General features: G+C 43.4%; 1 long non-coding RNA gene across 2 annotated transcripts; it reads left to right on the top strand.

Annotated features, from left to right (window-relative positions):
* The first annotated feature begins 684 nt into the window (after positions 1 to 684).
* LOC132480865 (uncharacterized) lies at positions 685 to 15,168 on the top strand. 2 transcript variants are annotated; one of them, XR_009530694.1, is made up of 5 exons: positions 685 to 825; positions 13,789 to 13,884; positions 14,219 to 14,335; positions 14,453 to 14,529; positions 14,921 to 15,168. It is a non-coding gene; the product is annotated as an uncharacterized LOC132480865 (long non-coding RNA). The 2 variants fall into 2 exon arrangements; XR_009530693.1 differs by having other exon boundaries at positions 14,861 to 15,168.
* The last annotated feature ends 4,936 nt before the right edge of the window (positions 15,169 to 20,104 follow it).

The raw sequence follows: 20,104 nt of genomic DNA, 5'->3' as shown, positions 1-20,104 counted from the left end.
CTTCGCAAGTTCACCTTTCTGCTTAACCTAATGTGAGGACGAGAGCCGGGGCACGAACTCATCTACTTCCCACCAATCCTAGCAAGGTGTGCAGTACACCGTAGGCCCTCGTTAAATCATACGGACCCGGATTTGATGCATATCAAGCACGGCTAATTCCCAAAGGAGTTGCACAGTGGGTGGGCCAGGCCCTGAGGACTACAAGTACCAGCGACCCGTGCGGGTCTGGCCCTGGTTACCGGGAGCTGGGGGTGGGTGGGGGTGGGTGGGGGTGGGGTGGGGTGGGGTGGGGTGGGGGAGGGACACGGAGCTGGGTTTTTCCGTTGAGCAGAGCTCCCACCCGACAAATACTGGAGTATTTAACAGGGATGGTCGGCGGGTGGCGGCGGTGGGGGACTCTAACGGGCAGTATGACGTTCATATGGGTAGACAGTGCACTTTTGCTCTCTCTGGGCAGCGAATGCAGGACGCACCATCTACCGCGGACTAGGAGAGGTCACCAACCCACCCTCACCGCTCCCTACGCGCCCACCCAACACCCGCAGCCTCACGCCCTCAGCCTCGCGCTTGCTCTTCAGGGCGCGCCAGGCAGGGCGGCCTTGGAGCATGCGCTGTGAGCCCTTCCGCCGCCTGGTCCGAGCGCGCGCAACGCGTGCGCCTTCGGTAACCTGTGAGCACGTCTGCGCACCAGCCTCCCGCGTGTGCACGCCCGCGGCCGCAGCTGATCCGCTGTATGTTCTAGAAGAAGCCTAAGAGTGGGATTCCTGGGGATTAAGAGCTTCACACCTCTCGCATCATGGTGAGGAAGAACAGTATCCCCAACGGGTGAGTATCCGCCGCGAGCTCCCTGGTGACAACCGGAGTCGCTAGATGAGCGGCCGTTCCCGGGGAGGGGGCGGGATGCTCTCGAGCCCCGCCGTCGGAAGTGGCCGCGCGCGCCCTCGAGGTGCACCCCATCGCCTCTGTCGGGCCTGGGCGCGGAGGGGCGAGCAGGTGGCATTGTGGGGGGGCGGCGGGGGGCCCAGCAGGTGGGGCTGGCGGCGCCCTTCACGGCGCTGGGGGTGGGGGAGGGCCAGGAGACACGCCTTCCCTCTTCCACTGCCTCCGGCTTGCCCGGAGGAGAGGGGGTTCTTTGATTTCAGGTGCTTTGGGTGTGGCATCCCAAAGAGCTCCCTAAATATGCAAGGGGTTCTTTTCCTCTCGAGAGGTCGCTGTTACTGTACACAATTTGATACTTTTAAGTCTTCAAATAGGACATGCTAGGCGTGCTCACTCTTGTCATGTCAATTTTTTTAATTGAATAAATTTCGCATGTAATATTGTGTAAATTTAAGGTGTACAGCTGTTACTTTGATACATTTATATATGTTGTAACAATATTTATCACATGATATAATTATACGATAGTGTTACTATTTATGTTTGTTTTACTGTGCATTAGATCTCTATGGGTACAAATGTGTACCCTTAAACACCATCAATCTTAGCCCCCAGCCCCTGGTAACACAATTTTACTCTCTATTTTCTACAGGTTTGACTTTTTTTAGATTCCACTTATAAGTGAGTGATTTCATAGAGTACTTACTTTCTCTGTCTGAGTTATCTCACTTAGCTTAATGAGTTCACGGTCCACCCATGTCGTCGCAAATGGCAGTATGTCCTCCTTTCTCATGGCTGCATAATATTCCATTGTATATATATATACCACATCTTTTTACCTGTTCACCTCTTGTTGATCAATTTGGGTTGTTTCCATTATGTTGGCTATTGTGAATAATGCTGTGATAAACATGGGAGTGCAGATATCTCCTCAAAATCCTGTTTTTGTTTCCTTTGGGTATATACCCAGGAGTGGAATTGCTGGATCATATGGTAGGTCTTTTTTTTTTTTTTTTTTTTTTTTTTTGTGGTACGCGGGCCTCTCACTGCTGTGGCCTCTCCCATTGCGGAGCACAGGCTCCGGACATGCAGGCTCAGTGGCCATGGCTCACGGGCCCAGCCACTCTGCGGCATGTGGGATCTTCCCGGACCGGGGCACAAACCCATGTCCCCTGCATTGGCAGGCGGACTCTCATCCACTGCGCCACCAGGGAAGCCCTGGTAGGTCTATTTTTAATTTGGGAGGAAACCTCCATATTGTTTTCCATAGTGGTTGGACCAATTTAGATCCCCTCCAACACTGTATAGGGTTCCCTTTTCACCACATCCTCACCAGCACCTTTTGTCTCCTGTCTTCGTGATGATAGCAGTTCTAACAGGTGTGAGGTGATAGCTCATTGTGGTTTGAATTTGCATTTCTCTAATAGTGATGTTGAGCATCTTTTCATGTGCCCGTTGGCTATTTGGATGTCCTCTTTGGAAAAATGTATTTCTGTGGTATCCATTGTAATTTCTCCTCTTTAGTTTCTGATTTTATTTACGAGCCCTCTCTCTTTTTTTCTTAGTGCGTCTGGCTAAAGGTTTGTCAGTTTTGTGTATCTTTTTAAAGAACTAGCTCTTAGTTTCATTGGTCTTTTCTATTGTCTTTTTAGTTTCTATTTAATTTCTATCTTTTCTTATCTTTATTATTTCCTTCTTTCTACTGACTTTGGACTTTGTTCGTTCTTTTTTTAATTACTTTAAGTGTAAAGTTAGATTGTTTTTTGAGGTTTTTCTTGTTTCTTGAGGTAATCCTGTATTGCTATAAATTTCACTTTTAGAAGTTTAGCTTTTGCTGCATCTCATAGTTTTGTATGTTATATTTTCATTTTCATTTATCTTCAGGTATTTTAAAATTTCTCCTTTGGTTTCTTTACTGACCCAATAGTTGTTCAGTAGCATGTTGTTCAGTCTCCATATATTTGTGATTTTTCCAGCTTTCTTCTTTAGTTGATTCCTAGCTACATACCACTGTGGTCGGAAAAGATGCTTGATATGATTTCAGTCTTCTTAAATTTATTGAGATTTGTTTTGTGTCCCAACCTATGGACTATGCTTGAGAATGTTCCATGTTCACTTGAGAAGAATGTATATTCTGCTGCATTTGAATGGAATGTTCTGTACAGATCTGTCAAATTCATTTGTTCTAATATTTTGTTTAAGGCTATAGTTTCCTTGTTGACTTTCTGTCTGGATGATCTATCCATTGATGTAAGTGGGGTGTTAACGTCCCCTACTATTAATGTGTTGCTGTCATGTACTCCCTTTAGGTCTGTTAATAATTGCTTTATTAAAAAAAAATAAATGGGACTTCCTTGGTGGCAGAGTAGTTAAGCATCCGCCTGCCAACGCAGGGGACACGTGTTCGAGCCCTGGTCCGGGAAGATCCCACATGCCACGGAGCAACTAAACCCCGTGCACCACAACTACCGAGCTTGCACTCTAGAGTCCACGAGCCGCAACTACTGAGCTCATGTGCCACAACTACTGAGCCTGTGCACCTAGAGCCCGTGCTCCACAACAAGAGAAGCCACCGCAATGAGAAGCCCACGCACCGCAACGAAGAGTAGCCCCCACTCGCCGCAAGTAGAGAAAGCCCACGTGCAGCAACAAAGACCCAACACAGCCAAAAATAAATAAATAAATAAATAAATTTATTTTAAAAAAATAATTGCTTTATATATTTTGGTCGTCGTATGTTAGGTGCATTTGTATTGATAACTGTTATGTTTTCTTGATGAATTATTCCCTCTGTGATTATATAACGTCCATTATTGTCTCTTGTTACCTTTTTTGGCTTGAAGTCTATTTTGTCTGATATGAGTATGGCTACACCCACTTTCTTCTGGCTGACATTTGCTTAGAGTATCATCTTTCATCCCTTACTTTGAGCCAGCATTTGTTTTTAGAAACCCAGAGATGAGTCTTTTGGAGAAAGCATATAGTTGGGTCTTGGGTTTTGGTTTAATACATCCAGCCACTCTGTGTCTTTTGATAGGTGAATTCAATTCATTTACATTTAGGGTAATTATTGATAGAGGAGGACTTCGTCCTGCCGCTTTATCTTTTGTTTCCTGGTTGCTCTGTATCTCTATTGTTTATTTTTGTGTGGGTTTCTAACTACCATTTTAGTGTAGTGCTTTTCTATGATATTTTTCTTAGTTTCCTCTTTTTTTTATATTTCATGTCTCTGCTCTAGATTTATGTGCTGTGGTTTCCATGAGGTTTGTGTAAAACATCCCATAGATGAAATAGTCCTTTTCCTGCTGATACCATCTTATCTTCATTTGCCTATATGGGTTCTATCCTTTTCCTCTTTCCCTTTTCTGTTTTTGTTGTCTTCAAATTATCCCTTTTTATGTTATGAGCTTGTTGCCAAGTTGAAGTGGCTACAGTTATTTGTACTACTTTTTCCTTTTTAACCTTTATGCTGTAATTAAGTGTTTAAAAACCTATTGTGATATAGAGTTGCAATTTTCTGATATATCCATCTGTTTATCACCTTCCTCAACATTTTGTGTACTTTTGCCTTTTTGTTTCAAGTAGAAGAGCTCCTTTCAACATTTTTTGTAAGGAAGGTCTGGTGTTGAACTCTGTCAGCTTTTGTCTGTCTGGGAAAGGCTTATTTCTTTTTTTTTTTTTTTTGACAGGAAGAATAGCTTTATTGCTTTGCCAAGCAAAGGTGGCCACAGTGGGCTAATGCCCTCAAAACTCTGTGTCCCCCTTTATTTCTAATTCATATTGGAAAGATAACTCTGCTGGATAGAGTATTCTTGGGCACATATGACACATTTTTTTAATCTTTCAGTATTTTGAGACTGTCATTCCACTGTCTCCTGGCCTGTAGCTGCTGCTACAGATAGCCCAGTTCCTTTGTAGATTACCATCCTTATTCCCTGACTGCCTTTAAAATTCTTTGTCATTGACTTTTGACAATTTTAATATAATGGAGGTCTTTTTTTTTTTAATTTTTGGCTGTATTGGGTCTTCATTGCTGCATGCAGGCTTTTCTCTAGTTGCGGCAAGCCAGAGCTACTCTTCGTTGAGGTGCTTGGGCTGCTCATTGCGGTGGCTTCTCTTGTTGTGGAGCATAGGCTCTAGGTGCACGGGCTCCAGTATTTGTGGCACGTGGGCTCAGTAGTTGTGGCTCTTGGGCTCTAGAGCACAGGCTCAGTAGTTGTGGTGCACGGCCTTAGTTGCTCCGTGGCATGTGGGATCTTCCCAGACCAGGGCTCGAACCCCTGTCCCCTGCATTGGCAGGCAGATTCTTAACCACTGCGCCACCAGGGAAGCCCCCTTGGAGAAGGTCTTTTTGCGTTGAGTTAATAAGGTGTTCTCTTAGCTTCAAGGACATACAGTCCCTTCCCCAAATCTGGGAAGTTCTCAGCTATTATTTCTTTAAATAAACTCTCTGTTCCCTTCTCCCTCTCTTCTTCTGGGATACCCATTATCCTAATGTTTGTTGCCCTTCATAATGAAGTCAGATAGCTATTGTAGAATTTCCTCATTTTTTAAGATCTTAGTTCTTTCTCCTCTTCTACCTGTATCATTTCTAGATTTCTTTGATCTTGCTAATTCTGTTTTCCATATAGTCTGATCAATTTCTAGTGCTTTCTAATGCATTTTTCATCTCATTTATTGAGTGTTTCAGCTCCAGAATTTGTTTGGTTCTTTTTTAGTGTTTTAATCTCTTTGATAAAGTATTCCTTCTGGGGACTTCTCTGGTGGCGTAGTGGTTAATTCTCTGTGCTCCCAATGCAGGAGGCCCGGGTTTGATCCCTGGTCAGGGAACTAGATCCCACATGCATGCCGCAACTAAGAGTTTGCATGCCACAACTAAGGAGCCGGCAAGCCGCAACTAAGACCCAGTGCAACCAAATAAAAATAAATATTAAAATAAAAGTATTCCTTCTGTTCATTATTTTTATTTTTATTTTTTTTGCCAGCACTTAGTACTTAGTCTTTTTTCTTTTATTATTATTGGAGTATAGATGATTTACAATGTTGTGTTAGTTTCAGGTGTACAACAAAGCAATTCAGTTATACATATACATGTATCTATTCTTCTTCAGATTCTTTTCCCATATAGGTCATTAAGAGTATTGAGTAGAGTTCCCTGTGCTATACAGTAGGTCCTTGTTGGTTATCTGTTTTGTGTATAGTAGTATGTATATGTTAATCCCAAACTCCTAATTTATCCCTCCCCCCTTACCCCTTTGGTAACCATACCATGAGTTTATTTTCTAAGTCTGTGAGTCTGTTTCTGTTCTGTAAATAAGTTCATTTGTATCATTTTTCTAGATTCTACATATAAGTGATATCACATGATATGTGTCTTTCTCTGTCTGACTCAGGTCACTTGGTAGGACAACCTCTCAGTCCATCCATTGTTCATTAATTTTATTCCTGAGCTCATTGAACTGCCTTTCTGAGTTTTCTTGTAGCTTGTTAAGTTTCTTCATGACAGCTATTTTGAATTCTCTATCCGTTAGATCACAATATTCCATGACTTTAAGTTTGTTTCTGGAGAATTGTCATTTTCTTTTCGTAATACTGTTTTACTGTGGTTTTTCATGTTGCTTGATGAGTTGGTCCTCTGCTGGTGCATTTGAAGTAGCAAACACCTTTCTTTTTTAGGTAAAGCTTTTTTTTGTGTGTGTGTGTTACGGGGCCTCTCACTGTTGTGGTCTCTCCCGTTGCGGAGCACAGGCTCCGGACGCGCAGGCTCAGCGGCCACGGCTCACAGGCCCAGCCGCTCCGCGGCATGTGGGATCTTCCCAGACCGGGGCACGAACCCGCGTCCCCTGCATCGGCAGGCGGACTCTCAACCACTGCGCCACCAGGGAAGCCCTAAAGCTTTTTTTTTTTACTTGATTCTAACGATTCAACAGGTTAGTACTTAGAGGACTTTCTTTTTTCGGTAGGTGGTGCTATCGTGCAAGTTTTTGTTTGTCTTGCTGGAGCTGCCTCTGGCTATATTTGAGAATTGCCCCCCAGCAGCCTTTGCCAGAGGTGTGGCCTGGTGCCCTTGTTGTTACTGCTTGTGCCTACGTGGTCACTGGTGCCTTGCTGCTGCTGATGTCACTGCTGTCACTGGCATCACGCCCTGGGATGTTGGGATAGCAGGTGCCTCTGCTGTGTCCAGGGTCACCTGGATTGTGGGCACCACCTCCACTCTTCACCTGGTTTCACCTCTTCTACATCTTCCATTCCCCCCACTTTTAGATAGACAGATGTGTGAAACTCTCCAGCATCCTGGCGTGTTAAGCAGAGGAACCCTTATTGAGTTACGGATGTTTTACTGGTTGAGGTTGAAGGGGAGAGACAAAGGGAGCATCTCACACCACCATGATGCTGACGTCACCTCCAAGGCTTTGTTTACTTTGATGCTAACAGTTCAAGAGATTGATATTTGGGAGCCTTTCTTTCATTTTCCAGAAGGTGGCGCTGTAGCACAAGTTTTTGGTTTCTCTTAGCAGACCTGACCTGCTGCTAAGGTTGGGAGCGTGTGCATAAAAAAAAGTTGGCAGAGAAAAAAAGGTGGGGGGATGGCAGCAGAGTGGGGTAGGAGTATGCTTAGCACTTAAGCCTTTGGGGGTTCCCACAGCCCAGTAAGGGGAATCCTCAAGTGGGGATCCACTTTAATTTTTTAAAAAAATCCAATGGAAAAGGGAAAACACACATTCCTCCCCTGTCCCATGTACAGCTGCATTTGTATGTGTCTTTGTCAGTTCAGGTTGCTCTAAAAGAATACCATAGACAGGGTGGCTTGACCAACAAATATTTATTTCTCACAGTTAAGAACTCCAGTGCACAGAATCGACAAATCCAGCCCCAAGGATTTCTTTTTGCAGAGTCTTTTTTTAAAAAATTTATTTATTTATCTTTGGCTGCGTTGGGTCTTCATTGCTGCGTGCAGGCTTTTCTCTAGCTGCGGCAAGCGGGCTTCTCATCGCAGTGGCTTCTCTTGTTGCGGAGCACGGGCTCTAGGCGCACAGACTTAAGTAGTTGTGTCTCATGGGCTCAGTAGTTGTGGCTTGTGAGCTCTAGAGGGCAGGCTCAGTAGTTGTGGCGCATGGGCTTAGTTGCTCTGTGGCATGTGGGATCTTCCTGGACCAGGGCTCAAACCCATGTCCCCTGCATTGGCAGGTGGATTCTTATCCACCGTGTCACTGGGGAAGTCCCTATTGAAGTCTAGTTGGTTTACAATGTTATGCCAATCTCTGCTGTGCAGGAAAGTGACTCAGTTATATACCTATATACACTGTTTTTTTATATTCTTTTCCATTATGGTTTATCACAAGATGTGGAATATAGTTCCCTAGAAATGTTCTAATCTCATTATTTTACATGTAGCTGTCCAGTTTTTCCAGCACCACTTATTGAAGAAACTGTCTTTTTTCCATTGTATATGGCCTCCTTTGTCATAAATTAATTGACCATAAATGTGCAGGTTTATTTCTGGGCTCTCTATTCTGTTACATTAATCTATGTGTCTGTTTTTGTGCAGGTACCATGCTCTTTTGATTACTGTTGCTTTGTCATATAGTCTGAAGTCTGCAAGGGTTTGTTCTTTTTTCTCCAGCTTAGTTCTTTTTTTTCAAGCTTGCTTTACAAATTCGGGGTCTTTTGTGGTTCCATATGAATTTTAGGGGTGTTTGTTCTAGATCCTGAGAAATGTCATGGGTATTTTGATAGGGATTGCATTAAATCTGTAGATTGCTTTGGGTAGTATGGCCATTTTGACTACTAATACTTCTAATCCAAGAGCATGTGATATCTTTCCATTCTTTCGAAGCATCTTCAGTTTCCTTCATCAGCGTTTTATAGTTTTCAGAGTATAGGTCTTTCACCTCTTTGGCTAATTCATTGATTCTTTCACCTCTTTGGTGAATTCATTTATTAGTTCTAATAGTTTTTGTGTGGAGTCTTTAGGGTTTTCTATATAGAGTATCATGTCATCTGCCTAACATCAACTTCTTGGATTTTTTATTGCTATGGGTTAATAATGGACCATTAAGTATCTGAACTATTTTTCCAGCTTCCTGTGAATCTATAATGATTTCAAATACATGTTAAAAGGGGGATATAATTGAAGAGAAAAAAATGCAATCTAAAATAGACATGGGGGGGACTTCCATGGTGGCTCAGTGGTTAAGAATCCGCCTGCCACTGCAGGGGACATGGGTTCAAGCCCTGCTCCAGGAAGATCCCACATGCTGTGGAGCAACTAAGCCCGTGCACCACAACTACTGAGCCTGCACTCTAGAGCCCACGAGCCACAACTGCTGAGCACGTGCGCCTACAGCCCGTGCTCTGCAACAAGAGAAGCCACCGCAGTGAGAAGCCTGTGCACTACAACGAAGAGTAGCCCCTGCTCACTGCAACTAGGGAAAGCCCGCGCGCAGCAGCGAAGACCCAATGCAGCCAAAAATAAATAAAATAAATAAATTTATATTTTTAAAAAAGGAATAGAAAGTTAAGAAAGCAAAGATGTTAAAAGGAGGAGATAGTGCAAGTGATGTAGAAATGCGAGTCAGGGGATGACTAGTCAATCACATAAAAAAAAAAAAAAAGTCCTCAAATCATGCAAAACCTTGCCCGCCACCCAAATCTCAAGGTGATCACTGGGTTGTGAGGCCAAGAAGGGGGCTCTTGTCTGGTAGTACACACAGCGCAATGCCCCTGGATGTTGAATGGTCCTGCCGTTTTGCCCCAGAACCCACCCATTTCTCCCTACCACCCATCTTTATCCATCTTATTCTTCTATACTATCCTGTGATGTCATCTCTAGATTTCATGGTCGGGGAGAGGACAAGAGACACTAGACTTCACTCCTGATCTTCTTTGTCACCCAAGTGTGTCACCCAGGGTGTGTCCTGAGTGTGTCAACACAGTAGAAAGTATAGTTCCCCTCCCCTCCCCTGGTGCCATGGCTTCTAGAGACATCAGTGATGACAAAAACCACTTGGTTGGGGAAAAAGCCCTTAGGGTTTGATGACACCTATTATTCCTGATGCTCTTGAAATCATAAGATATCTGGAGCCACTCCTGGGCACACACCCAGGGAAAACCAGAATTCCAAAAGACGCATCACCCCAGTGTCCACTGCAGCACTGTTTACAAACTGGAATTCCAAAAGATGCATCACCCCAGTGTTCACTGCAGTATTATTTACAATAGCCAGGACATGGAAGCAACCTAAGTGTCCATCAACAAGAGGAATGGATAAAGAAGATGTGGTACATATATGCAATGGAATATTACTCAGCCATAAGAAGGAATGAAATCATGCCATTTGCAGAGACATGGATGGACCTAGAGACTGTCATACAGAGTGAAGTAAGTCAGAAAGAGAAAAACAAATATATTAACACATATAGGTGGAATCTAGAAAAATGGTACAGATGAACCTATTTGCAAAGTAAAAATAGAGACACAGACATAGAGAACAAATGTATGGACACCAAGGGGAGAAGGAGGGTGGTGGGATGAATTGGGAGATTGGAATTCACCTGTATACACTACTATGTATAAAATAGAGAACTAATGAGAAACTACTGTATAGCACAGAGAACTCTACTCAATACTCTGTGGTGACCTAAATGGGAAGGAAATCCAAAAAGGAGGGAATATGTACACATACAGCTGATTCACTTTGCTGAACAGCAGAAACTAACAACATTATAAAGCAACTATTCTCCAATTTAAAAAAAAGATATCTGGAGTCTGGAAATTAAGCCCCTTGAGGGCAGGGACTACATCCTCAGTGTTTAGAAAGTGCCTAGATTTTGGCAAATGTTCAGTAAATACGTGTTGACTGACTGAGTTGAAGCCGTATGTGAAGAGAGTCGTTTGCAAAGATTATTGAAGCTCCAGGAATCACAGTGATTCCCCCAATTCCTTGCCATGTGTTGCAGTCTCCTTCCAAGACCATAACTACCCACATCAACTGAAGAGTGGGGGAAAGAGGTGGGGAGACCCTCACCCTGTGAAAGGGCATCTAGCTGCTGTAAACGTAGTCTTCTGCCCTGAGATATTTCTTTCTGCTCTCATAGGATGGTCTAAATGTATCTCTGACATTACAACTGGCCAGGAGTAATCTCCTTGGTGCCCCAAAGTAAATCTCAAAAATCTAAAATTGAAATTACTATTTACAATAGCCAGGACATGGAAGCAACCTAAACGTCCATCAACAGAGGAATGGATAAAGAAGGTGTGGTACATACATACAATGGAATATTACTCAGCCATAAAAGGAACAAAACCGGGTTATTTGTAGAGACGTGGATGGACCTAGAGAGTGTCATACAGAGAAAGAGAAAAACAAATATCATACATTAACACATGTATATGGAATCTAGAAAAATGGTATAGATGACTTTATTTGCAAAGCAGAAATAGAGACACAGACATAGAGAACAAATGTATGGATACCAAGGGAGGAATTGGGAGACTGGGATTGACACATACACACTATTGAAGCCAGAAGTAGAGTTGACACATACAAGCCCAGAAGTAGGGTTGCTGGATCCTATGGTAGTTCTAGTTTTAATTTTTTGAGGAACCTCCATACTGTTTCTGATAACAGTTGCCCCAGTTTACATGCCCACCAGCGGTGCATGAGGGTTCCCTTTTCTGCACCTCCACCAACACTGTATCTCTTATCTTTGTTTTGTTTTTTTTTGCCACACTGCTTGGCTTGAGGGATCTTAGTTTCCCAACCAGGGATGGAACCCATGACCCATGCCCCCTGCAGTGGAAGCTCGGAGCCCTAACCACTGTACCACCAGGGAATTCCCTCTCATGTCTTTTTGATGCCCCTCCACCTCACCCGCCCTCCCAATTCTAACAGGCGTTGAGAAGTTGCAACAGAGACCCTGTGGCCCGCTGAGCCTCTCTGACTTTCTGGCCCTTTACGTAAAAAGATTGCCAACACCTACGAAGATCACTGGATTCACTGTTCACTTATCTTCTTGAGGTTTTCCCAACCCCTACACCCTTCATTCACACTCCACACTTTTCTACCCCAAACTAAGACCTTTTAAATTTCCTAGTATGGCTCAGTGGAAAATCAGGGTCTTGGGAAGCACACAGACCAGAATCTGAATTCCGCTTCTCCACTGAGTAGTTGAGTGGGCTTGGCGCGTCATGTCAGCTGTCCATCTCAGGCTCCTCAAATGCAGAACGAGGACAAGAACTACTTCTGCAGGATTTTTCTAAGAGATGGAAAATGACTTTAGGTTCGTACAGTGACATGAGATTAGAAACCTTGAATCTGTATCCCTGACCAGTTATGGCATGCGGGCTCAGTAGTTGTGGCGCCAGGCTTAGTTGCTCCGTGGCATGTGGGATCTTCCTAGACCAGGGCTCGAACCCGTGTCCCCTGCATTGGCAGATGGATTCTCAACCACTGCACCACCAGGGAAGCCCCTGACCAGTGTTTTATTCCTTCCTTCTTTACCATAAATTGACAACCATAGATCTCCTGATAATGGAGAAAAGACAGGGGTGTAGACTTTGAATGATTGGGGACCTCAAATTAAAACCCCAAAAGTGTCTGGGAAAATGATCCCAGATCCAGTTTTGCAGCTTTATGTTCAGAAATGGACCAAGCTGTGGTTGCCTTCGAGGGTGGAGGGACGTGGACCAGGATTGTGCTTATGCCTGATATGCTATAATTATAATAGTAGTTATTAAAGTAATAGGTAAATTTTATTGAGTGATTTTTCTTGTGAACTCATCCTTTTTTCTTTTTCCTCCAGTGGAAGAGCTTTTTTTTTTTAAACTCATCTTTTTAATCCCAAAATATTTTAGTACACAGATGTCTTTATTAGATTAGAATCTTTTTAGAAAATATATAACCACCACAGCAGTATCCCACTAGGAAAACCAACAGTACTTCCTTGATACTATCTGGTATTCAGATAGTATTCAAATTTCCCCAGTGATCTCAGAAATGTCCAGTTTTTTAAAAAAATCAGGATCCAAGTCTTTAAACTACAAGTTTACAAACTACATTTGATAGATATGCTAATTTAAATAAAAAGAAATTCTCAATCTTTTGTTAAAATGAGAAACCAAGCAAATCACAGGTTTTTATTGTTTTTTCCATCCTTCTTTTGGAAGAAGAGCAAAAATAGTCCTGAGGCTCTTTTGTCTTGATAGGTCTTACTTGTCTTACCATTTAGGAACATAGAAAAATCAACAAGGCAACAAATTATCAAGGAGGAAAACCAATTATAATTACAGGTGTTTCTTGGAAAGTTATTTTCAAAAGATGTGGCAATGATTTTTTTAAGTCTTGAGATTCTTATGAGACCCTTTTGTTCAAATACCACTTCTGTGTGTGAACTTATTTCAACAGAGAAGAGGACAATTTGGTAAGAGTTATGAATACTCATGTAATTCTCCATATTCCGCCAGAAAACAAGATTAATGTTCTTGGGAATGCTTTCAACTCGGCACTTTATCTAACCAGATTCCTTAAATCAGTTTTATGACGCAGAAAGATCTTCATCCTTTCTTTAGGGGTTTTTATGAAGGTTCCATTACATAGACATGATTGATTAAACTATTGGCCATTGGTGATTAACTCAATCTCCAGCCCCCCTCCCCTCTCTGGAAGTTGGGGGTGGTGATGAAAGTTCCACACTTCTAATCAAGACTTGGTCTTTCTGATGACCAGCCCCTAGAGACCCACCAAGAGTGACCTCATTAGAACACAAGGCACTCCCACCACCCTCACTCAGGAAATTACAAGGGTTGTAGGAGCTCTGTGCCAGCAGCCAGGAACAAAGACCAAATACCTTTTTAGTATAGTATAAGAGTCAAATCTAGACTACAGCTAAGCACTTTTATATTCTGCAGCTCCAGTCTGAGGGGGACTGGGCAGAAAGACACCTCATCAGAACCCAGGAAGCAATGAGAAACTGTCTCATGAAAGACTCCAGGGAAGATAAAAAGGTGAGTAGGAGGGAGTTCCCTGGTGGCCTAGTGGTTAGGATTCTGGGCTTTCACTGCTGTGGCCTGCGTCAATCCCTGGTTGGGGAACTGAGCCACGCGGTGCAGCCAAAAAAAAAAGTGAGTGGGAGATGGGAGATAGCAGCTGCTCACAAGCCTCTCATTTTCTCATGTTCCAGGAGGATCATAAGCTTTGTTTTTTTTTTTTTAAGCTTTCTGCCAAGACTCAGATTGGCTACAGTTCAAGCCTCTGACTAAATGAATGTGTGAAAAGTTTCCAGGATGCCATAGCAGAACCACCCCCTTACCATGGCATGAACTTTCCATACTTCTTTAGATACAAGCAATGGATACAAGATCTCCAGAAGCATGCTGTTATGAGGCTGTGTCTACCCTGAATTCTTATGTTGAAGCCCTAACTCTAGATGTGCTGGTATTGTGGGGCCTTTAGGAGGTAATTAGGATGAGGTCATGAGGGTGGAGCCCCCATGATGGGATTAGTGCCCTTGTAATGAGAGTGGTGAGATATCTCTCTCTCTCTCTCTCTTTCTCTCTCTCCCCCTCTCTGCAGCTGTCTGCAAGCCAGGGGAGGGCTGTCACCAAAACCATTCTTTGCACTCTGGTCTCAGACTTCACAGCCTCCAGACTGTGAGTAATAAGTTTCTGTTGTTCAAGCCACCCAGTCTAGGGTATTTTGTTATAAAAGTCCTAATTGACTGAAACAGGCGCACAAAAAGACGGTAACGTTGGGAATTCCCTAGCGGTCCAGTGCTTAGGACTCGGGGATTTCACTGCCATGGTCCGGTTTCAATCCCTAGCCACGCAGCAAGGCAAAAAAAAAAAAAAAAAAAAAAAAGAAAGAAAAAGAAAAAAAAAGACGGTAACGTTGATCGGCTCTTAGAAGTGCCTGGAGCCAGGCGGGGCAGGGGGCCAATAGTGGAGTCAGCCGGCAGGGGCCGCTGTTCATTCTCTCGCTCAGGTACCCAGACTGATGGAGAGACCAGAATCTCTTCTCAAGCATTGCTGGTCACTGTGTCAGGTGGAACAGAGAGCTGGGAACAGAGTGACACTCGCCACTGCCATCCACGACTCATCGTCCAGGACAGACACTAAAGCCCGCGAGTGCCGTCGTATTGGGCCCCTAATGAGGTCCGGGATTTGGGCGCTGAGCAAGGAAAACGGTACGACCACAAGGCGGCAGTAACACACAAGGGATTTTCTTCGGAGGCTGTTTTGACAGGTTTGCATGTGAGAAGGGTCCTGGCTGCTTGGAACCTGCGAAAGGCAAAGGGCTGGGGGCTGCTACCCAGAAGGGGAGGTGGGCTAGGGAGGAAGAGGGCTATTGAAGAGGAGGCTTCTGGGTCTAGGCGCTGTTGTTCCCCTGCACAGGCAGGGAGCCTCGGGTCGGAGAGCTCCAGCCCACAGCAGCAGCTTGGGGTCTTGTGGTGGTACAGGGTTTACCTATGGCTGGCAGATGCTGGCTGCAGTTTCTTGGGGTATGCAAAGCAGGCAGGCTCTAACTGGTTAACAATCTGCTTATTGGGTCTATAGTTTAAACAAGTGCATGTGTAAAAATTTGAATTTGGCGCCAATGGGCTTTTGAGCTAACGGATCTCAGCGTGCTGTGAGGAAGTACACGCATATGCAGAGGCCTTCTTTGGCTCACTTATATACTAGTGCCCTAAATGGGGATCATTTGGAGATCCTTGGTGTTGGGTCAAAAGGCAGGCCACCCCAAAATGTGCTTCAATGGCATATTGATTGTTGTGAATTAAAGTTACTACCCAAGCCCAAACTTTACATTAAATTCCTTACTAATTAAGCATCCACATCTAAGTTTTTTGTCCCGTCAAATCCTCACAAATTTATTGTTTGTGTAAGTAAAACTGTATAAAAGCTGCCTGCTTTTGTTCACTCTCTGAGCATCATTTTATTTTAATTTTTAAAATTTATTTATTTGGCTACACGGGGTCTTAGTTGCAGCATGCGGGATCTTCGTTGCGGCATGCATGTGGGATCTAGTTCCCTGACCAGGGATCGAACCCGGGCTCCCTGCATTGGGATCGAGGAGTCTTAACCACTGGACCACCAGGGAAGTCCTTGGGTTTTTTTGTTTTTGTTTTTACGTATAGTTGATTTACAATGTTGTGTTCGTTTCAGGTATACAGCAAAGTGATTCAGTTATACATATACATATATCCATTCTTTTTCCGATTCTTTTCCCATATATGTTGTTACAGAATATTGAGTTCCCTGTGCTATACAGTAGGTCCTGGTTGGTTACCTGTCTTACTGTTAGTCTGTCTTGTGTCAATGTTATTATTAGTCCAGCCACAAGAACTCAAGGGGTAGAGGGGGAAGTTTCCCCCTCCCCAGCACTGGCAAACGACAGAAGTGACTACCATGTTGTCTTTCTAAGAAAGGAGCATGCTGATTTTTTTTTAATTGAAGTATAGTTGATTTATCATGTCATGTTCATTTCTGCTGTACAGCAAAGTGACTCAGTTATACATATATATACATTCTTTGTCATATTCTTTTCCATTATGGTTTATCATAGGGTATTGAATATAGTTCCCTATGCTATACAGTAGGACCTTGTTGTTTATCCATTCTATATATAATAGTTTGCATCTGCTAATCCCAAACTCCCAGTCTATCCCTCCCCCACCCCCTTGCCCGTGGCAACTGCAAGTCTGTTCTCTATGTCTGTGAACCTGTTTCTGTTTTGTAAATAAGTTCATTTGTATCGTATTTTAGATTCCATATAAGTGATATCATAAGGTATTTGTCTTTCTCTTTCTAACTTACTTCACTTAGTATGATAATCTCTCGGTCCATTCATGTTGCTGAAAATGGCATTATTTCATTCTTTTGAATGGCTGAGTCATATTCCATTGTATAGATACACCACATCTTCTTGACCCATTCATCTGTTGATGGACATTTAGGTGGCTTCCATGTCCTGGCTACTGTAAATAGTGCTGCAGTGAACATAAGGGCGGGGCATGCTGATTTTAATGGGACTTATTTGGGAAGTGTTCACAATGTTTTATTCCCATATTTCCCTTGGAGAGAAGGAAAATAAATAAATATTTAATGCATGATAAGGAAGATGTAGGCTTAGAAAGAGAAGTTCATCTAAGAACTTTTCTAGAAAATCCTTCCTAGATTCTAATCTCCACGACAGCCAGGGCCGTGTCTGACAGATCTCCCTTTGAATAACAAACTTATTATTATAACTTACAAAGTCGAGCCTAGGTCAGCTTGACACTCCAGCTTTACCTCTACTACATTTTCTCTCATCCTTAGGCTATCTGTTTCAGCCACATTGACCATCTTTCCGGTGCAGCCTGTAGTGAGTTCAGGGATTTCAGTGCTGATCAAGGAAATAGATGTGACCACAAGGTGGCTGTAGGACAGGACTTTCAGTCCCTCACCACACTCCCCTGGCTTCCTCCACAGGACCTTTGCACATGCTGTTCCCTCTGCTTAGAACACCCTTCCAGACCCCTAGTTAACATCTGCTCGTCTTTCAGATCTCACATCCCTTCTTCAGAGATCTCAATGATGGGATCAAATCTTCCTTTCGAAACTCCCTCTTCTTTTTGCTATAGTTGTAATGGTGGAGATGGCTAACAGTTTCCCAGCAGCCAAATTTCCCTTCCTCCTTTAAGTAACAGAAACCCCCTCCCATTTTTAGAAGGGCACTCTCTAGAGCCTGTATGCGCCCCCCTCCCCAGACACTTTTGCAGCTAGACCTGGCCTGTAAGTTCTGGTCAGAGACATGTTCAAAGTCTGGGTGCTGCTCTTAAAAATAATTGTATGAGCTCGCTCGCTCTCTCTCTCTCTCTCTCTCTCTCTCTCTCTCTCTTTCCTTCCCTCCCTCCCTCCCTCTTCCTTTCCTGCTGGCTCTGAACCACATATGAAAGCTACATGTTGATAAAAGCAAAGCTGTTGATAAACAGCTCTAGACTGTTCAATTATATACTGTTAAGCGAGAGAGAAATAAAATTATAGCTAGTTTTTTCTTGGGGGTTTGTCACGGCAGCTTAAAGTGCCCCCTAATCAAGATGGTGAGTATAAATTTCTCTGTGAGCTTCCAGAGAGTAGAGTTCATGTCTGCTATTCCTCCCCATGTAATTCCAGCACCTAGCACAGTGCCTTGCCCATGGTGGCCATTAGATAAATGTGCAATAAGCAGATGAATGAGATCTTGGGGGAAGCGAGCGCGGGGACAAAAGTAGACAAAAGTAGCTAATAGCGTTCATTTTTCTATTGCTGTGGCAACAAACTCTCACAAACTAAGTGGCGTTAAGGCAACATAAATGTTTTATTTTTCCGTTCAGGAGGTCAGAAGTCCAAAACAGGTCGGCAGGCTGTGTTGCTTCTGGAGTCTCTAGCAGAGAATCCAATTCTCTGTCTTTTCCGGCTTCTAGAGGGGCCTGCATCCCCTGGCTTGTGGTCCTGCATCAGGCTGACCTCTGCTTCCATCTTCACGTCGCCTTCTCAGACTCTGACCCCCTTGCCTTAAAATGATTGTTGAATCCACCCAAATTATCCAGGATAATCTCCCCATATCATGATCCCTAATTAAGTCACACCTGTTAAGTCCCGTTTGCCGTGTGTACCATATTCACAGGTTCCGGGAACCGGGATACCAGATGTTTGGGGGACCATTATTCTGCCCACCATAAAAGGGTACACATATGGAGCCTGCTTGTGTAGCCCTCCGCGTGGAGAGTCATCCAGTCAGAACGTGCATGTTTCCTGAGACCGCCTATGTGCCAGGCCCTGGAGATGTGGAGATAAAATGACCTGGTCCCTCTTGGCAGGAGCGTGCGGTCTAGTCTGGGAGAGAGAGTTAATACATAACATGATAAATAATCACAGTATATGGGCTTCCCTGGTGGCGCAGTGGTTGAGAGTCCGCCTGCCGATGCAGGGGACACGGCTTCGTGCCCCGGTCTGGGAAGATCCCACATACCGCGGAGCGGCTGGGCCCGTGAGCCATGGCCGCTGAGCCTGCACGTCCAGAGCCTGTGCTCCGCAACGGGAGAGGCCACAGCAGTGAGAGGCCCGCGTACCGCAAAAAAAAAAAAAAAGTGAAAGTGGGGGAGGAGACTAAAGCCAATAAAATCTAGAAGTCTTTTTTTAAATTTTAATTTTATCTATTTTTGGCTGTCTTGGGTCTTCGTTGCTGCGTGCAGATTTTCTCTAGGTGTGGCTACTCTTTGTTGTGGTGCGTGGGCTTAGAAGTCTTGACTCAACAAACTGGAAGAGATTGTTGTTGGTTTTAGGAGACAGCCACAGGGGAGGGGGAGGGCAGTCTAACCACAGACTCTGAAGTTCCAGGTTAAACACCTGTATGTGTCTCGGAGGGCTGTTGGTGATGATGAGGAATAACATATGTGGATCATCTGGTAGAAAGAAGTTAATAGTAGAAACGGAAATTAGTGTTGTGACTGTTATTCACTCAATAAGCATTTATTATTTTAACTGAAATATAGTTAATTTACAATGTTGTGTTAGTTTCAGGTGTACAGCAAAGCGATTCAGATATATATATCTGAATATATATATATGTATTCTTTTTCAGATTCTTTTCCCTTATAGGTTATTATTGATATTGAGTATAGTCCCTGTGCAATACAGTAGGTTCCTGTTGTTTACCTACTTTATATATAGCAGTGCGTATATGTTAATCCCAAACTCCTAATTTATCTCCCCTACTCACCACTGCTGTCCTCTTTGGCAACCATAAGTTTGTCTTCTATGTCTGTGAGTCTATTTCTGTTTTGTAAGTAAGTTCATTTGTATCATATTTTAGATTCCACATATAAGTGATATCATAAATATTTGTCTTTCTCTGTCTGACTTATTTCACTTAGTATAATAATCTCTAGGTCCATCTATGTTCCATCAAATGGCATTATTTCATTCTTTTTTATGGCTGAGTAATATTCCATTGTTTATATACACCACATCTTCTTGATCCATTCATCTGTCAATGGACATTTAGGTTGCTTCCATGGCTATTGTAAATAATGGCTATTGGCTATTGTAAATAATGCTGCTATGAACATTGGGGTGCAAGGATCTTTTCAAATTAGAGTTTTCTCTGGATATATGCCCAGGAGTGGGATTGCAGGATTATATGGTAACTCTATTTTTTAGTTTTTTAAAGGAACCTCCATGCCGTTCTCCATAGTGGCTGCACCAA

The sequence above is a fragment of the Mesoplodon densirostris genome, chromosome 19, assembly GCF_025265405.1.
Source record: "Mesoplodon densirostris isolate mMesDen1 chromosome 19, mMesDen1 primary haplotype, whole genome shotgun sequence".
NCBI classification, from domain to species: domain Eukaryota; kingdom Metazoa; phylum Chordata; class Mammalia; order Artiodactyla; family Ziphiidae; genus Mesoplodon; species Mesoplodon densirostris.
The sequence above is the reverse complement of the archived record's forward strand: the minus strand, read 5'-3'. Positions and strand labels throughout refer to the sequence as shown.